The sequence below is a fragment of the Ambystoma mexicanum genome, chromosome 12, assembly GCF_040938575.1.
Source record: "Ambystoma mexicanum isolate Mex_15411 chromosome 12, UKY_AmexF1_1, whole genome shotgun sequence".
In the NCBI taxonomy this organism is placed as follows: Eukaryota; Metazoa; Chordata; class Amphibia; order Caudata; family Ambystomatidae; genus Ambystoma; species Ambystoma mexicanum.
Window position 1 is genome coordinate 674,719,454 of NC_090936.1, and position 21,200 is coordinate 674,740,653.

General features: G+C 40.5%; 1 protein-coding gene across 1 annotated transcript in view; it reads left to right on the top strand.

Annotated features, from left to right (window-relative positions):
- The window catches only part of SLC2A13 (solute carrier family 2 member 13), a 2,060,320-nt gene that overhangs the window by 1,876,077 nt on the left and 163,043 nt on the right, over positions 1-21,200 (top strand). The gene's annotated exons all lie outside the window — the stretch shown is intronic.

The following is a 21,200-nucleotide window of genomic DNA, read 5'->3' on the forward strand; positions in this document are numbered from 1 at the left end:
TTGCTTCTCCACTCCCAGGGTCAGGATCCAAAAGTGATGGCCGTTTTCTGGCCACCTGAGAAGAGGACCCAAGGGGAGTAGATGTGAGGACACCCTCGGGTTTCTCACAGGGGGATCTTGCTGTCTCCACCAGCTCATCAGACTAAGTGCATAACACACAGCTGTCACCATCTTCAAATCGTATAAAGTCTGTCATTATACTGTACCAGTAAAATTAACTCATTTAAAATGTGTGTTTTAGTTTGTATTAGCTGTGAGTAATGGAGAGCTGTTCAAAATGCAAGATCATTTATAATTCAAGCAGGTTTGCTGTATACATTGGGATATTTTATATAGGCTACATAATGTGTTGAGAGTAGTTGGGTAGGGTTAGAAAAGAGTTAGGGATGCTGCGTGGAGTGGAGATTTTCTTTGATTAATAAAGTGTTCCTCAAAGTAAGATTTGCAGAGGTATGTTATTCCAGAACCTGTGAGGCAACAGTGGTGAAAGCTTGTTTTCTGATTTTATTGGAGTATTATTTTTGAGTCTGGCTATGTCGTGACTCCCAGTGCCGCATCGTCTTTCTCAGATACTCAGTTTCTCTGTAGATAAACTTGGATGTTTCTGCATCGTAAGTAAAATAGCATGCTTTAAAGATGAGGTTGGTCTGAAGATGGAAACTGTGCAGAACTGTCAGGGTTGAAGCGATATCATAGCATTTTTGAGTCCTTTGATCAACTATGGGACTAAGTCTAGAAGACACTTCAAAGGAGCACTGGTAACTGATAAAGCCACATATTAGGTTGCTAGCAACGTTCAGAGGAGAGAGGTCTGGAGTCTGAACTATGGCCAAAGTCTGCTTCGGGCTTCTGTGGTTTGATTTTGTGCAATAAAGAGCTGAAACCAGGCTGTGTGGGTTTTCTTGACTCTATGGACTTAATGAAGAGTTCACTGTTGATGTTGAATTGGAGAGACATAGGGCCTTATTCACAGATGCAGTTTATAATGGCACAATACCATATTAAAACGCTTGGTGAATCAAGCCCATAGTGTTGCTGGAAAATGTTAATTAAAGTCATCTCAGTGCACCCGTGAGAGCCAACCATGGGGCTACTTTGTGTCGTTAGCAATGAATATAAACTCTGCTTGTTTTTCAGTTGAACTTTTTTCTATCACTTTGCTCTGCTGCTAACTACCACTGTTGTATACTACAACGTTCTTCTTCATAAGAGTGTTATATATTGGTAACTAAGTCCTATGTCTTTTGCACAGAGCTTTTTGGGGCACATCCATGAATTCCTCCTAAAAGGGCCAGTCTTTCTATTCTGCCTAGTAATACTGTTCCCAAAAATTGCACCATTCATTACTTCCAAGTCCTTAATATAATTCATTATAAGGGGTGCACCTGTGAAATGCTTTTCTGTTTGCCCTCACTGGTATTAAGGAACATTTCACAACCTGCCGTGAGAAACCTGAAGGTGTCTCACTTACTAGTCCTTGGGGATCTGTCATCCAGGCGGCCAGGACACGCCCATTGCTATTGGATCCAGTTCCTGGGGATGGAGCAGTGGGGGAGGATCACCTGGATGAGGGGTCTTTGGGGAGTGGAAGTGGGGCACCAAGGGTTGAGACGCTGTACCCCCTTCCTTGTAACACCTTTTCCCTATCCTACCCTGTAGGATGTTTAGAAGCTCTACCCCCCTTTTCCGATACAAACACTTTCTTACACCGTAACAGACAACAAACTAACCCCAGAGCTGTTTACCTGACATGTCCCAACACACAGGCCAGGCATTTGACAATAACCAAGCACACATGATGGCCCTTTACCTTCCCCACAGGGATAAAAGGCGGAGAACGAGAGCTACACCAAACCGGCAGTTCAAACTGAGGAGAAAGGCAGCGAGACCTGGGTGGCTGACAAAAGGGGAACTGCCCTTGCCCTTTTCAACTCAGACCTGCAGCCCTCCAAAAGGGAAATCATAAGACCGAGAGTTACAGCTGGCATGTGGAGTAACGGATGTCAACTGTGCACAGGGGCCTCCTGCATTGATAGCATAGACGGGGAGGCATGCTGGCTACTGTGGTACCGTCCTTGACTCCAGAAACAAGACAAGCCAACCGGTTCAATGCAGCTAGTGAGTTGGAGGAAGCTGATAGCAAACCAAACCATGTTGAGCCTAAGGTTCAAGGAACTTGAGAAGAAAGAACTTGTCTGTGTGTGTGTTTGAACTTTTGGGAAAGCCCGGACAAGGTCCAGCTGCAGAGTGGTCGGGCGCTGCAGGGGTGCTCATTCGAAGGGCTGTCGCTGGCCCCTTTGGTTTTGTTGAAACTGCAAAGACCAGAAGGCCCTAGGAAATGGTCACGTCAAATCCCTTGTACAATCGAAAGTCTCTGACCCATTGCCAAGAGAACGCTAGGGGAAGGGAACCCTGCTTTCTGATGAAGATGAGCAAATCATGAACTGTATTAGAAATTCATGAACTGTGTTAAAGATGGCTATGTGAACCCGACGGAGGATGTCAAGGGGAGAAACTAATGAGAATGAATCCCGTATTGTGTGAAAGCAAAGTGAACTGTATAATTGCAAACATGAACCCTACTGAGGGATGCCTGCGAATTGGGTTGAAGAATAATACACCTGTGAACATTGTGTCGACATGAGTGAACCCGGCTGATGGTTGTCCACAGTGAGAAGGTGTTTAAAAAGACATTAAGGCGCTTAAATATTGCAAGCTGCATTTGAAAGGCCACAGTGAACCCGACGGAGGGAGGCCCAAGTTGCAAGAAGGATCCGAGCCAGGCGGAAGGATATCCAAGGGGCGAAGAGGCAATTGCCCAAGGGGCAGGATTACAGAAGAAACATTTGTTTGTTTGGCGTTTTGATCCATCAGGCCTTCGAAGGCGAGAAACTTTGTAGAAAAGAGACTTAGCCCCAGAAGTTTCTGGTATCGTTGAACTGGAATTGTGTGCCTTGTGCTGCAGAGGCCTAGGAGTGGGCTGTACTCAAGAGTTCCGCCTTGTCCCGTGCATAAATCATGGGAAAGGGAGACCCAGCCATACCATCCTGACCTGTCAGTTTTTGAACACCTCTTTCTTTTGTTATGTTATGTTATGGAATTTTATAGCACACCAGGTACCCAAGGGCTTAAGGGTGCTGTAACATAAACAACCATTAACTTACAGTACACAACATAAAGAAGAAAAAGATCCAGACAGCAAAGTCACAAGTGGGTCAGATCGTATAAAGCTAAGTCAAAGTTAAGGAGAAAAAGGCAGTTTTCAACCCTTTCTTAAAGACCTCAGTCGATGTAGTGACTCTTAGCGAGGGAGTAAAAGAGTTCAAAGTCTGAGGCGCTACAGATACAAAAGCAGCATCCCTAGATTTCTTGGTCTTAAGAAGTGGAACCGTGAGAAAATTCGACTCTTCAGATCTGAGGGTTCTGACATTTTGCTTGGTAATGATGAGTTCCTTCAACACATTTATGTTTAATGAGAAGTAGCCTAAAGGAGACCCTAGCCTGCAAAGGGAGCCAATGCAGACTTCTGCGTGCTACGGGCACATGGTCTCTTTTCGCAAGATGTTTGACTACTCTAACAGCTACATTTTGAATGACAAGGAGGCAATGAAAATCTGATAGGGGCACACCTACCAGGAGGCTGCAACAATAATCAATCTTGGAACCAATAATGGCCCTTGCCAGAGTTTCTGAATTTATTTCAGATACGAAGGGTCTAAGACATCGAAACAACTTGATAAAATAGGATTCTGCAGAGATTAGGCTAGTGACCTGGGCCTTCATATTTAGATTTTTGTCTAAATAGATGCCTAACGTTTTTACTTTGCTCATAACATCAATTTTACAATTATCAATAGTAACATTCTTATAGGTATGACCCAGGTTCTCAAGTTTGGTCTCTGACCCAACCAATAAGAGCTCGGTTTTAGAGCTGTTGATGGCTAAACCATTAGCCACCATCCAATGCTGGATTTTTTGATATATTTTATTGATATGGGTTTTGTCCTCCATATGGGAGCCTGAAATCGGGATAACACACTGAGTGTCGTCTGCATAGTTTGCAAATATGATCCCTTCCTTTTCCAACATCTGGAAGAAAGAGATCATAAAGATGTTATAGAAACGGCGACACACATGCCCCCTTCGGAACACCATACATAAGAGTGAAAGGTTTTGCTTAAGCACTGTCGCTGGCCACTCTGACTTGCCTCTCCTCCAGGAACGAGGTAATCCAATCTACTGCTGCTTGGGAAAAATTAGCATTATTTTTTAACCTGGTGGATAAGATGGAATGATCCACCAGGTCAAACGCTGCTGAAAGGTCAAGAATCATGAGACGCGATATATTACCCCCATCCATACTGTGGAGTAGGTGGGACTTAAGAGCCAACAGAGCGGTTTCGGTTCAATGATTTGTACGGAAACCCGACTGATAATCATGATAAATATGATTCTGTTCCAGGAAGATAGAGATCTGGTTGTATGCAACTCTATCTAAAATCTACAACAGGAAGGTACTATTTGTAATGGGTTTGTAATTCAAAGCTGTACGAGGACAGAGATTGGGCTTCTTAAGTAATGGAATGATCCATGCATTCTTGATGTTGTCAGGAACCGTGTTATGGGCAAAGGAAGAATTAATGAATTTCGTGAGAGCAGGGATAAGAATGGGGTAGCATTCTTTAATTATAATCGAGGAACAGGCATCTCCTTTACACCTTGTGCTTTTTAGTTGCGTTATGACTTTAGCCAAATCTTGTTCTGATATTGGCTGAAACCTAAAGGCGGATTGGTCGTCAGCCTTATTAGCAGAAGTGTGTAAATTAGCTACTAGGGCCTGTTCCGACATCAAGAGTTTTTTTTCCTCAATCCCTTCTCTAATTTTTTTGAGCTTGTCGGACATGGCATGTTGAATTTCCGTGCACCATGGTTCATCTTTAAGAATGGTGTCCTGTATAGGACTAGGTGTATGAGATTGCTCCTTCAAGATTTTAAAGAGTTCTCTGCTGTCCGACTTAGCATTTTATATTCTTGTGTTAAAGGATTCTTTTTTGGCGGTGTATATAGACAGTTTATATTCTGTTGAGGCTTTTTTATAACTTGCGAGGCTGAGAGGATCTCTACGCTGACGCCAGGCATAGAAAAGTTGAGTTTTTTTGGATTTAAGTTCCTTTAAATCGTCATTAAACCGAGGATTACGTGCTGTCAGGGGTTGTATTTTGTTTTAGATGGGTGCAAGCTTCTCTGTGACTGAGCCTAAAGAGTTCATAAGCGTAGTTGAGGTTTCTTCCAAATTATCAATATTACATATCTTGCTATTGAGGGAAGTAGCCCAATCAGCCAGATGCGTAAGAGTCAGCTTTCTTCGATTTCTCACCTTTATTGAAAACTTGGGTGGAGTAACCTTTCTTTAAAAATAATCGGTCTGTATTTGGAAACATATGAAGGAATGGTCGGACCAGGGGCAGGCATTAACCTCTATATTAAGAAGGGTCATATTCAGGGAGGACACCAATCAAGAGGGTTTCCCTTGATGTGAGTTGGAACTCTGACATGATGAGACAAACCTAAGGAATCTAGGGTATTCTCCATAACTTTAGCTATAGCATCCGTGGCACAGCCCAGCCACAAATTAAAATCACCCAATAAAATGAGTTTTGAGTTGGGTTTTAGGAAAGATAAAAGAAGACTATTCAAAGTGGCTGGAAAAGTTGTACCTAGTGTGGGAGCTCTATATAGTAAGAGAATGTTCAGGGTGGTTTCAGCACTGACCGCTAGTTTGATCAAGAGAAGATCAGTGCAGGATATAGTGTCAATTTTACAGTCCCATGTTTTGTACTGTGACCTTACAATGAGGGCCATACCCCCCCCCTCTACTAGTGGTTCTGTCCTTCCTAATAATATAGTAACCATCTGGGATCGCTAGCTCCAGTACGGGATCCGCAGCCTCATGGGCCCATGTCTCCGTAAAAGTGCATAAGTCCAGGTCTAATTCCTGGATAATAGTTGCAACTTTAATGGCACTTTTTAGCAAAGAACTGGTATTTAACATGTATTTCATGGTGCATACCGACGGGATAGCCTTTACAGTATTAGTGATGGCATTCTTGGGTACAGTTAATGTGGGGGTCTCAGGATAATTAGGTAGGGTTACTGCTGATAGCTTAAATTCCGACGCTTCTTGCACGTCCACAGTCAGGGGCGCCTTTGGGGTGGTTATTCTGGTGTCAGTTATAACAGCTTGGGAATTTGTCTTAATATAGACAGGTAGGTATTGATGTGTTGCAGAGGGAATCTTCATAACTTGTACTATAGAAGAAGGTTGGCAAACCAAGCTATTATTATCAGAGGTGTCCGTGGGAGAGGGAGTAAATTAGTTCAACTCCCTCGAGGCGTGTTGCAGGCTGGAAGCATCCAACCTTTCTCTGGCCTTTCGAATAGCCAGCAAAACCTATGGTATGCCTATGTTTTCTGCTTACCTTGTAGGAAAGTAAAGCTAGGGCTGACTACTGACTCCCGTAATGACCCAGAACAAACCTGCTCCTACCCGCCGCCGCTTACGCGCCTGACATGGAAATAAATAGAATCACAAACTACAGTATCCCTGGGAATTGTAGTTCAATAGTGTCTCTTGCTCAGAAGGACACGAGAGCAGGCGTTTTAGCGAGAAGACACGTGGCTGCAACTAGCTACTACTAAATACTTCTTGTAAACATGTGCACAAATTATAAACACAGACTAAAAAGTCCTAAACATGAATTATTTCAGACTTGTGTTAAAAAATGCTATAAGCTAAAGTACACTGGATTCAAAATTACAATGGTAGAAAAACGTGCTGTCTGCTAGTAAGCACGCGCTGTCTGCTAGTAAGCATCACAAATAAGTCAATCCCACACTCTTTTTGTAATTTAGTGGTAAGGATTGGCAATCATTTTTTTTTTAGTATAAGCCCTTTTTATTTGACAAGACGCTACTAGGACTGCCTTATTATTATTTGATGGTCGTAGCTTGCTCCCATTTTAGCTTTAGATTCAGATTAGGCATTTGTCTCACCCATGCATACAGTTTAATAAACACCCTTGAACTGTGATCACTTGCGTCTTTACTGTTGCAACCATGAGTTCCTTACACTGTCATAAAGATAAAACATTACTTTTTCATATAGCTTTTTATTTCTCTGCTGACATCTAAACACAAGGTCAGTACCACACTTCATGTCCCAGTTCTTGCATACACCACTTATGTTTCCTGTCACCATCCCTAGCCACCCTTCTTCTCCTTCCTTGTCTGGCTACTTTGTGCCCATGTCCCCAGTCATGCTTCGGCGTCTGACGTTTATACTTTCAATCTGGTGGTGTGTCCAGGGTATCATTTCAATACAACTTTCTAAAACTCCCTGTAAGATTTAATTGGCAAAACAGAAAATAAAGACACATTTATTGCTGGCTATCTTCCAGTAAATGAGTTGTCTCAGTCTAGGTTTTAACATGCAGGAGTCATTACAACGGAAACAAACCTCACAGTGTACACTCCAGATGCATGCATACCTCATTTTAATGTTTTACTTTTTTTTTTAAGTTTAAAGAAACCTTTTTATTCATAACAGGTATTTTGGTAGTGGTGATTGATCTGTGTCTGTGACTCGAGTCTGCAATCCTCTTATTTAAATAGTTTCTCAATTCCTGGCAATGGTTTCGGACCCACTTTCTCGGATTTCAATGTCTCAGACACAGGTCAGTTCCACGCATTGTGCAATGTAAGATTTCCAGCATACACTATTCTCCACATATCTGGGGGACATCTTGAGTAGGGAAGAGAGCTGAGTGTCACCAGCACCACCTTCCTACTTCCCATTAAAACAGCATCTTAAAGGACTTAAGACCTGACCTCATCCTTTACTTGGAGCTGAGATTACCAAAGACAGATCCAGTGAGTGAGAGAAGAGATGCATATAGGGCACTTCAACAGATCTAATTTTAGGCGCATCTTGCCTCATTCTTGTACTCTAGTGCTATTCCTTGATCAATTAGCTCGGTGAATGTACGTGTCTGTTGCTGAACCTGTGTGATTACATTCTTCAGACCCTGACTTTAATACTGCCATGGCCAATGAAATGAGGCAGTTCACACGTTTTTACAGTGCTGCAAGATCTTGAGAGCGAGAGGTACAGCACCCACCACTCATTCGCTGCATGTCATATGATATCATTATTTATTTATATAGTGCCTATACACAATGTGTTTCCAAGCGCTTCAAGGCAAGGGAAGGAACAAGGCAAAATACAACATTCTTACAGGCCATGAACAGTAAGAATGCGGAATTAACTATCGTACTCGGCCTGATGACATTCCAGATAGTGCAAGAGCTAAGACGTAGACATGGAAGGGAGGGGGAGGGTGGGAAGGAAATGGAAACAGACAGGAGACTACCTTACTAGGCCTGACAACATTTATGGTAGAGCCGGAGAAAAACAAAAGGTGAGGGGGAAGGGTGAAGAAAGGGAGGGGAGGAACAAAACAAGCGACTATCGTACTAGGCCTGACGACATTTCTGATAGAGCCAGAGAAAACAGAATGTGAGGGAATGGGGTGCAGAAAGGGAGGGGAGGAGTAATAATGTTGATGATGCTCATGATTATTGTCATTTTTGGTATGATTAACTATAATAGTTTGGGATAGTTACCTTGGACTGCACAATCTGTGGGGTATATTATCAGGAAATAAAAATGGCTCAATTAACATAGTTAGGAGATGTCTGGTGGGCTAACATGCAAGATAGAGCCTTCGATGTCATTCTCAATCTCGAACATTCTACGCTCCATACTTTTCAAAATAACTACAGTTCCAACCCTTTGTATTATAGAATATAACTCTTCGTATCTTCAATTCTTTTTGGCGAGAATGTATTTTTTTTGCAGCAGAAATGTAATGCAATTGATTTACGCAAGAAAGGGCCTTCATTATTTGTGCGACAATCCTGCCCATAAATACTGATATGACACCTTGTAGTACAGAAGCGAAGACTAAAAATGCCAGAGAAGACAAATCACAGTTATAAACCAAGTTTTTATTATAAATATTATAAATCAAGCACAACAAATCTCCAATTGGAATGGCTTAGCGAGGAAAACACCTCTTAACCATTTATTTTAACAGGCAAGAATACTTGTGTACTGATGATTTAAAAAAAATATATACTTTTAAAGAAGGCCCGTACATTCTGTGCTGCATACTCTACTAGTGCTAGTTATTGCATTTTTTTTAAACCTACATATTTTGAGTGCCAATCTTAATTCTACAAAAGTGTGGCTGCATTTACATGTCTGAGTGTTTAGAACGTGTATAAACCATTCTTAAAGGTCATGGCACTGATAAATAAAGTCAACTGCTTTAGCGACTTGTGTGTTAGTACTTAATTCACCAAAACTAAGTGTGCAGACACCTGCAGAGGATCACATTTATGTTTGTGGTCCAAAGCCCAGCACCAAACCTGTCAGTTGCCTTTAATTGTGCATGGTTTGTGTGCCTGTTACAGGCTACTGATCTGTACATGGTCCTTTTCCCGCCAATTAGGAATGAGAACTGGTGCCATCTGCAGCTTGTCTCTCGTTTGCTCTCTCCCGTTCGTTCAATGTCACACGCCAGCGGCCTAATTGTCCTCACGCATCCCATTTCTACAAGACGACGACAGTTACATATTTCTAATGAGTATAAAATTGGAGCGGAATATGCAGTGTGTGTCTGCTGTGTCAGAGGCACGGTCTTGCATGGGAATGCAAACCTTTGCCTTGTGCCCTTTTGGAGAAGAGATGCCGTTGTTTGCATCAATAATATGGTGAACCATATGGATTTCAAATTGGCGTCCAGTGCTACAATATTATTACCCTCGTTATTAGGAAAGATAAAATATGTGCACTGTTCAGTCGCATTTTCATTTAAGCAATAATCGCCCGTTCGGGATGCTACACCGGCTGGTAACGACCCATGGCCCAAGTTATAACCTTAACACCATTTCCAGCCGTTTAAGCCCCCTGGAATGGGTGCTTATTACTATTAGCACCCTAAGGCCATCCCTCAGGATGCTAAAAGCAATGTATTTGTGAGAAACACTTCCTCATCTCAACATGGCCACCACAGAAATGGAGGGTGGGGCTCTGTATGGAGCCCGTCTTCCATTTCCATGGCAGACAGGAGCATGAGGTGAGGAGCGGAGAACCGCAGAGGTAACGGCCATGGCAGCGACAGGTAAGTGGGGACCAGGACGGGAGCAGTGTGGACAGATGAAGGAGGTTTGTGTGGTGGATGGCTTAAAGAAAAATGGCTTGGATGATTAGATTCAGCCCATGTTTGGAGCAACCTGATTGGCGGACACACCCGCGAGGGTGCTAATACATATTGATAGAGGCATAATACTAAGGTCTTGGTCAATTTGAATTGCCCCGAAAATAATTTTTGGGGCAAACGTCTGTCAGAAGGATATAACGAATAAAACCTAGGTTTTATTTTTTCAAATGTGTTCACTTTTTTGCCAGTTTAATATTTGAAATAAATTAGCGATATCTGGGTTCGGCCGGCAGACGCACTTCCCTGTTGAGTCAGCGGATTTGCCTCCGATTGGCCCTGGGGCTGTTGTGATGTCTGCGGACATCGGACACGGCCGCTGATTGGACGGTGAAAAACATGAGGTGCATCAAAATTTTGGAAATGGACACCATGTTGAATTCGCGAACAGCGCCCGTAGTCCTGCAAACTATTTAAACACATGCACCATCGCAGACAGATTTTTAGTGTTGATGATTTTTGGCAGCATACTCTTGCACCGAAGTAATTTTCATGCATCTCCTCACAACGGAGAATGAACCCCTTTGAGACCTGCGTCTCCTTCCACAGCCTATGCAGAGCTGTTGCGAGTTATGTTTTTCGGGGCTGGACTTGCCACTGCCTCCTCCTCTTCTTCATAAGAGAGTATTAGGCTGTGCAGAGGAAGCTTCGCTCTCTGTCGCACAGCCCCCACTAGCGGCAGTACACTCATTCAAACACTAAAAAGCTGTTTGCAAGAGTGCATGTGTTGAAATAGTTTGCAGAGATGTTTTACATTTTTGGTGAGGCGGCGCACAATTTTTTGAACCGCTGTCCTCTTTCTATGAACACTGTTTGCTGAATAACACTCTCCCTGAGACGCCTATAGCATGACCACCAGACTCGATATTACACAACGAATCACGAGGGCGAGGACATTTATATCCTAACATTGGGATGACTGAGTTATACACTGGAAGTAAGTGTGATAGATGAGAACACCACACCAGCGCTAGACTCAACAAGACGTTTTACTAGAAGAGTGCGCAACGTTGAACAGAATTGATCAGGAGCATGAGGACGCTGATGCTTCAACTTTCCCACGTTTAACCGGGGCAAATATTAATATACCGGCAAGTTATCTAGTGGGAAGATCCAGTCACAAGCAGCTGGGCGCGGCGTAGAGCAACTCAGTCCAGAAGGCATTGAACCATCTGAGTTTTTGGGATAACGCCCAGAGTTTTGTACTACCTCCAAGATTTACATTGGAGATGATGTCTCTCAGTCCATCTACCCTGAAGCAAGGCATAGTTTGCATATAGCTTCCGTCCTGATGAAGGTTGGGTCAATATAGGGCTGCAGACCAAAGTCCAGCGTAACCAACCGAAACACGTGTCGACTTAAACATCTTCTGTGGTTTGCAGATAGACACACCTATACCAGAAAGGAATGTTAGAAACACTTTGTAAATAATTTGTGTTAGATGGTTATATGTATTATGGAACCATGTGCTAATATGCAGAAATATGATTTATGTATGAATGTTAAATGGAGTATGTAATTGAACATATGATTGAGATAAACCTATGGTGTGTTTGTACCACAAAATGTCTGTTGTAATTTTGAATAAAATTGTTGTGAGAAAATAGTCAGTGACTAGTGTGTTGCCATCCTCTATCTAACAGTCCATTTTGTTGTATATATCTCACTCTCACCTGGAGGACCATAGAATTCCTCATGTACCCCTTCTTTTTGGAGAAATCACTGATAACATCACATATTACATATTAGAATAGTTTTCATGAACATTCCCTACAAGGGGTGTTGTTTATAATGTTGGTAACAAGATGTCAGGGGTGATCGGGAGAGCTAGCATAAACTAATTAATGTATAATGTACTCATCTAAAGAAAACATTATATTTGAGTGTTGTTGTTAATACAGGAACCTAATCATACGTGCACATAGGGAATGGCTGCAGCATGTACCAAAATATTACAATATTTTTAATCTGAAAATTTCTGATAGTTAAATAATAAATGCTACCTTATCAAAGTTTAGCGTAATGTTAATCATGGAATAAATAACTAACAATTTCAAACTTATGACATACTCATGTTAGTATAAAAATGCATATAAAAACCCAGAATGCATACAAATTAGAGCCACAGGGAAACTAAAGTAAGGAAGAAAGAATTAACAGCAGCAACAAATGACAATAACATTAGAGTTGATTATCATGTGCACAAATTCATTTTTTGTTTGAGGCCCCCATGTGTGTGCACTATGAAGTCAAATCAAATTCTATGGAAAGTACTTTAAGAAGATAAAAGAAGGTTAATGTATATATATGCATATATATAGCACCTTTTACTTTTACATTTAAAACATTCTCATTATCAGTAAAAATTTAAACTAGTCTACACATGTCAGTGAACAAAAACTAGTGGCCGAGATATGTGATGTTATCAGTGATGTCATCAATGACATTTGTGATTTCATCTTCCATGTATTGGGTGTTTGTTTTAGCAGTGCACGGTGGTGGTGTGAGTTATGGTTGCTTTGCTTACCATAACTGGCGAATTTCTGGGGTTTTTCAGTTTTACTTGTAACCATAACGTCCCTTTAACAAAGTTTTTTCATACAATTCCATAGATTTCTATTAGTGCAACTGAACCATAATGTCCCTTTAACAAGGTTTTTTCATTGATATATATATATATATATATATATATATATATATATATATATATATATATATATATATATATATAAAAAGGTTAGTCTAGTTTGCCTTGCACGCGCAAGCTGGATTTGCAATTCACTATGTATTAGCAGCTCCTTACCCAGAGATAGCTGCTCTTACATGTGGGCGTCACAGCAGTTTGATCTTTAGAGTGCAATACGTTCAAGGACTGACAGTAGCACGGTTTTTTAAAAAATTATGCAGCTGCTGTGTGTTTTCTTAGTGTGTTTTCTTAGTGTGTTATGAGATATTTAAAACTAAGAAAACACACAGCATTCTGACTGTCTCTCATCCGTGCAACAACCAGGACCAACCTTGATTCGCTTCAAAGCGAGGAAGGGCCATGATGCTCTAAGTGGTCTTCTGACTTGTTCTAAATTATTAGGCAACATGGCCTGAGGGGGCTCGCCCATTCCTCGATTTGAAGCTACTGCATGGATGGGAGTCCCGGGCATGGGCAGTGATCTTTCACCCCCAATATCACTGTAACTGTAAAAAATATATATATATATATATATATGTGTGTTGTAAACCCTGAACCAAGGTCCAGGAAAAGCGGAAGGCACTCCAGGAAACAGTCTTGCTTGCAATAGTCACAGCAAAACACTGAGGCAGGAAACCAGGTAATGTCAGCCAAAAATCAATACTTTAATTCATAAAATGTCCAGGACAGGAGAAAACGAACACGAAAAATAACACGTTTCGCGGTAACAAACTGCTTGTTCACATTTGGGGCAACAGACACAATAGAAGGACTATTTATACAGTCATCAACTCTATGACTTCTGTGTAGAGAGTCGTGCACACTTTCTTTTTTGTCTCTTATACAAGTTTGCCATCTTGGAATGGGTTAAAGCGGGTTAGAACACATTAAGCTAAATAGCAGAGAAAAACAAAACATGCTTTTTCAAACGTGCTTGGCTAACCCAGGGCGAACGATTGTAGTTATCAAAAATTGCTTTATGTGAGGTAAATTCTAGTGTAAATAAATAAATAATTTCATGCGGTATCTAAAATAGAGTGCATAGTGCACACATTCTTTTAAATTCTTCGATTCAAGTGTACTTAGTTTTACCCGTTAAAATACCATTACCAGTATTCACGAGCTGTGCAAAGTTTGCAAAATACCACAAATGTTGTTAAAGTGCTATGTGCATTTGATAACATGAAAATTCAATTTACAGTTTATAAAGTGCCTAGTGCGTTTAGCAGCCTCACGACATAATTCTATATCGGAACATGATATAGTGCTTAGTGCATCCTTAAAAACAAATGTCTTTTACACTTGAATCATTTGTTACTTGCATGAATTAAAAACAATTTTCCCAAATCATTGTTAGGGCAATTGCCTACACATAATGAAACCTCACTTACAAAAAGCCCCATATAATCTAGATAACCCTAAACAATTATATAGACCAATAGGAGTAAGAGACAGATTGAGAATAAAGAAAATAAAGAAAAAAGAAAAATGTGCATCTAACTGTTATTCCATTGTGTTGCATTAATACTTCAACAAAGAATATCCGTTGGTTGCCCTTATAAGAAAAAGAAGTGAAAGAGTAAAAACTAAAAGACAGGAGAGGTCTAGAATTCTTATAGTTCTCCAAATGGTAAAAAAGTAAATAGACCCTCTAATCATTGTGGTTGTGAGAAAACATAACACCCATGTAAGCAACAGACCAAAAACCGATAACAATCAAATACATTTTACAAGTGGGTTGACGTAATCCTATAAATGCAATATATTATAAAAAAGCAATATATTTTGAACAAAGAGGAAAGTCTAGAATACACATAATATTTGAGGTGACAGGAACCCAACAAACCATGCCTCAGCCTGGGATCATCTTTGGCAGATCAGTTCCTATCAAGTTCCTAGTAATGTATATAATTCTTCATCTAGGTTATGGCCATGGGGTTTCTTTGTCTCATAGTCCAAGATGTATCTGGTTTCCATTTGTCGCAAGAGGAGTTCTCTGTTTCCACCCCTTGATGTTTTTTGGATAGCATGTATTCCAAAATATCCAAAACCATCCAGTTTTCCTCCGTGCTTTTCTATGAAGTGTACGGCCATTGGGTATGTCGGATCAACATTTTTGATTGCTCTGATGTGTTGCAAAATTCTAAGTTTTAACTTGCCGATCGTGCTCCCTACATACCACTTATCGCACGGGCAGGTAAGGACATACACAACATACTCTGTTTCGCAAGTGATTCTAGATTTTATGACCACATTATTTTTCAAAACAGGATGTTGGTATTGTTTAATATTTTTTGCAAATTTGCAAGCCTTACATTTAGTACATCTTTGAAAACCCTCTGGGTTGGTACTTAACCAGCTTAGAGTCACAGGTGCTATTCTAGGGCTCATATAGCTCGATACCAAATGATCTTTCAAAGAGGCTGAACGCCTGTAGGTGATGTTGATGTTGGGCCCCAAAGTACGTCCCAGATGCTCGTCCTGCCTGAGTACATGCCAGTGTTTGTGTATTATTTGGCGAATGTTCTTGTAGGCTTTGCTAAATGTCAAAATAAGACGTGTATCATGTTCTTCTATTTCATTTTCAATATGAACCTTGGGCATTAGCAAAATCGAGTGATCCTTTTGCCGTACTTTATGAAAGGCTCTCTCCAACACTTTTTTTGGGTAACCTCTTTGTTGTAATCTTTGTGCCATCAATCTACACTCCTTATCATAAGTTGCGAGCAATTCCGTCTAATGCGGATAAATTCTCCATAGGGAATGCTCCATTTCAATGACGTGGGTGGTTGCTCTTCGCGTGCAATGGTGTGTTGGAGCTAGTTGGTTTTCTGTACAATTCGGTCACCAAACTGTCGTCGTCCACATTAACAAGTATGTCCAAATAGACAATGGTGGTCTTACTGTGGCACTCGGTGAACTGAAGATTGTATTAATTTATGTTAAGTAACTTCACAAACTCCAACCATTCGTCTGCGGGTCCGTCCCATATTACAAATAAGTTATCTATATAACGCAGCCACAAAACCACCATATCTGTTAGGTGACTGTTAGAGGGGACCCACACTGCAGACTTTTCCCACCATCCCATCATTAGATTTGCATATGAGGGAGCAAACGTAGTCCCCATGGCCGTACCTTGCAACTGGGTGTAGAACTTATTGTCAAATAAGAAGCTGTTATTTGTTAAGCAGAGATCGATCATTTCTAAAATCATCTTTCCATGTTCGAGATAATTCAATGATCTGGTGTTTAAAACATGCTCACAGGACTTTAATCCTTCTGTATGTCTGATCGAAGTGTACAGGGAGACTACATCTAGTGTGGCTAGTAGATATGACTTTTCCCAAGGTATGCCGTCTATTTTGTTTAGAAAATCCTTTGTATCTTGTAAATATGACGGCAAGCTTGTGACAAATGTTATCAATGTTTCGTCTACTAGTTTTGACACATTTTCGAATAGTGCCCCACATAAAGTCACTATGGGTCTCCCCGGAGGTCTTGTTTTGCTTTTATGAACTTTTGGCAAGAAGTAAATTGTGGGCATCATTGGAAATCTTGGATGCAAATATTTACACATATCTTCTTCCAAAAGACCTTTTTCCTTCCATTTCATCAGCAGCTCAAAAAGTTGATCATTCATTTCTAATGATGGATCCTTGTCCAGCAATTTATAACATTTATGATCCCTCAGTTGTCTGTTGGCCTCAGTAATGTAATCAGACCTGTTCATAATGACAATGTTGGTACCTTTGTCAGAGGGTTTGATAATATAATCATCCAGTTTTTTCATGCTGGAAAGGATCTCTTGCTCTCGTTGAGTTAAGTTATTTTTAGAAATATTGGTTTTAGTTTTCCTTATCTTTTTGAGGTCAGGTATCACCAGATCTTGAAAAAATTAAATCGTGATTTGAGTCTCAAATTGCTCTTACAAGGCCAGTCAGTGCTAATGTTCATAAGTTCCCATTGGGGGTCACTTATGTCTTCGTCGTCCTGCCACTCGGTTTCTAGATGAACGAGATCGCGTAAAACATTCATGTCTTCTATTATCAGGGGAGTATACCCCGATCGGGGCTCCTCATCTTTGGTCTTGGGTGGATTGACAGCAAGGAATTTCTTCAGGCGGATCTTACGCATATATTTGTCAAAATCTATTCTTGTTTCAGCATAATTGTATGACATTGAAGGTATGATATATATCTATATATATATATATATATATATATTTGTTTCTATGACAGTGGCTATGAACTACAAATACCTTTGGTTATACCCTTGGTTATTATTTTGTAGTTCTTATACCCACGATTATCGGGAAAAATGGCAAAACTCCCAAATTCTTCCCTGCCATCCAAGACCCTTGCTAATTTTCTATGAAATGTTGGCTATTCGCACCTTTTCTGTCTGATAGCCGAGGTTACAGAAAAGCGTTATGTTGCAAACTGAGTCCCTACACCTCCTCCAACTTCCAAATATAACGTGGTGTCCTATTACCCCCACCCCCTATCCTAAAGCAGTTTCCCTGATTTTTCACCTGGAAATGCATTTTCTTGCTTTTTCATTTTTGGCCAACCGAGGGTATAGCCGCGGCCATCTCTTGCATTGAGAAAAAAAATCGGACCTGTTTCATTTATATACGCCCAGTTTCTTGGCAACTTACCCTAGATATAGCTATCAATTTGTGAGAAGGGGATTCCCCTTCTCCGTCAAATAATAAAAAAAGTACTCAACAAAATAACCCCAATTCACAAAAGGATCGCAAGTCAATGCTTCGTGCCCAAGTTATTTCGGGCATGATCCAAATATGTCCAGTGGTTTTTGGCTGTGCTCTCTGTGAGAAACTTGAGAGTATCAATAGTAAATATCCACTGGGGTGCACTACTTATACTTAGATTGAGTGTAAATTATTGTTATATTTATTCAATTCTACTCAATTGTTTTTAATACATTTCAGGTGCCCTGTGTACATTCCTTGCTACAGAGATGAAATACTAATCTTCATAGATCATCAGCACCACTGATAAGTTACCCAGTCACTCCTTAGGAGGCAACACTTCTTTGAAATTATCTTTCTGTTTTTAATAAAGAAATGTATACAAACATAGTCATAGTAAAAGACGTATAATCATGAATAGTACATGAAATCATAACATTTTGCTTTTGTTAATAAAGGGCAATAAATCTTTCCTTCAAACAGAATACAACAAACTGTATCACGAAACAGTATGCATGAATTTACTGAGATAACAATTCTGTATTACATCGGAGCAATATTACCTCAACAAAAAATTGTTTTCTATTGAAGTACTCCCACGTCCACTACGCTTTTCAGGACCCTCAGCTTTTCAGGACCCTCAGTCCCCTTCATCATGTGTGATTGTTATCTTTTTCAATAATCTAATAAAAATAGAAAGAGATTATAATCAAATTATAAATCCATACGCCATTCTTCACAGAATGTTTCAGGTAGTCTAAGCACTAACGTGGCTGTTCTTCATCTAACGGAATAATCACCAAATGGAGAGCAGTAAAAACATATATATAATCTTATATAATCAAAATGTCTGTCGTACTGTGTATCTAGGTGAAAGACATCCATCACATCAATTAACATCTATTCCAACAACTGACTTTTCTCCTTTCTGCACTCTTCCAGTAGCCAATGCTGAAAACAAAGACACCACAATTTTCAGATATAACATCTCACTATTTATCATCCAATTATCAATCCACTGCACCCAACTGAAATATAATGTGAACTTGCTTGTTGTAGATCTCTCTATCAACAATGGATCAGTCCCTCACAGTCCAATAGATTCTTGTAAAAATTAAGAAAATATAGCATCTTAACCTTAACTTATAAACAAAAAGGTATCACAGTACACCCCTGTTATGAACACTAAACCAACGGCTCCATGGCCCACATCTTACCTTAAAATATATCAGTATATGCACGATACAGGAAGGCGAATGCACTAACAGCCTTATGTCCGTATCAACATTATGTACTTAATTAGAGTCCTCTGGTGACTGCTGCAACACGTTTGACGTACCATCATGCTACTCGAAACACTCACAGAATTCAATGCAACATCCGCCGCCATCTTACAATGAGACACAACCAGTATAATTCCATATGATGCCCAAATGCCAGGATCCAAATACATACTCTTGAATACCAGAAAATTACTCACACCCTACCTCCCATATGGAATTCCAGTAATTACCTCAGTCCAGGGACCATTTTCCAAATAAAGCGTACTGCCACTCACAACCCCACCTCCCAGTTAGTAATCTTCAAAAACCTTCCCCATTACAGGCTAATTTCCATCTCGACTGAACACACTCATTCAGAGCTCACATGGCTCATCAAGACTCCTCACTCTATTTCCGTGATAATGAATTTATGATATCACTGTTCACCATCTTGGATTGGTTTAAGATAACGCTTCAGGCTGTATCCATTATGAATTACGAAAAACCCTTAAACCTTAGCAGCATTTAACTTTGTATGTATTCGAATCCCCATGTTTTGCAGATGTCTATTTACTCAAGATGTGATATAAGGTAATAGTTTAAGCCTATTTTACCCATATTCCCTTTATGAGATGTCGGGAAAAAAGGGAGGACCATAGCATAATAATGTTTACTAGTTAATTACATGAGTAAATATCCTTCCCAAGAAACATGTCAAATCAAATTCAAGATGTATCCCTTTTGGACTTAAGGCCTCAAGACGCTCTATCCAGAATATTTCTTTCTGATAAAGCAAGGTGTTAAGATTGCCACTGCATTTTGGACACCTCACTTGTTCTAGGATGACAACTCTCATCTGCGCTATAGTGTGATGTGCTGTCTCAAAATGTTGCACCACTGTCGAATCGGATTGACATGTATGAACAATAGATTTATGTTTTGTCCATCTTAATTTAAACTTTCTTGTAGTGGGTCCACATAAAACATGCCACAAGGACATCTAATACCGTAAATAATATTAGAAAAATCACACGTGGTTGTATGCTGTAATTCAATCTTTTTACCAGTGTAAAGATGACTAATATAATTGCCTTTTATCACATTATGACAATGCTGGCAATTATTGCATGTCAATGTTCCTTTAAAATGTGTTCCATGTGGTTTGTCTTCACTGTATTCAGCCTGAATCAGATAGTCTCTCACTGACTTGCTCTTTCTATATTCAAAGGTAGGTGGTTCTTCAAATAGTTGGGCAAGTGTACAGTCTATTTTCAAAAAATCCCAGTTTTTTTAAATTATCCTCTTAATCTTTTGGCTCTGCTGTGAGTAGATTATTACGTATACACATTTTTCTGCTTGCGATTTTTGCACAGGTTTCAAGGTTACATCTCTTGTCACTGATGTTGCTTTCACTTTAGCCACTGCCCTAGTTTTTGTATTGTGACCTCTTTCTGAAAATGTTATTTGTAATATCGCTGATTTTGTAACAAACTCATGGTCTTCCGGTATATGATCCTCTTATACCGTAGAAATTGACTGTATGGAATACTTTCAATTGTTTGATTGGGATGAAAACTTGAATCCAACAAAAAGCTATTCTGATCCGCAAACCTACTCCCCTTGGATACTCTTCTCAAGTGGCCAGGAAAAGGCCATTGCTTTTGGATCCTAACCCTGGGGGTGGAGATGCAAGGGAAGATCACCTGAGTGGAGGCTCCTTGGGGGTTGGGGAGAGGATATCTGCAGGTGAGACATGGTATCGCCCCTTTACTGATGAGAACCAACATCACCCTCTCCCTGCCTTTATAGGCTGTTGTAAATCATCTCCCATTATTTTTCCCCCAGTCAGACATCATAGTACTGGGACGAGGAAGAGGTGACTAGGAGCATGCACACTAATGTGTTAGTTTATGACTCTGGTACTGAGACAAGGAGGAAGCCTGAGGACGGTTGTGAGGGTCAGGCATGTCACACTAACTATGATCAGTCAATGAGAATTAAGGGTTCTCACCTGCAACCTTTTAAAGGGTTGCAGGTGTATAAAGAGGAAGAAAGCAGCAGAGCAGTCAACCAGGCGGGCAGGAGGGCGCAGCAAGCCAAGTTGGGGCAGGCAGAGCATGGGCTGCTGAAAAGGGTGCCGACTGCAAAGAAACCAGAAAGACGCTGAGGCCAAAGCGGGCCACAAGAAGGTCTGCAGC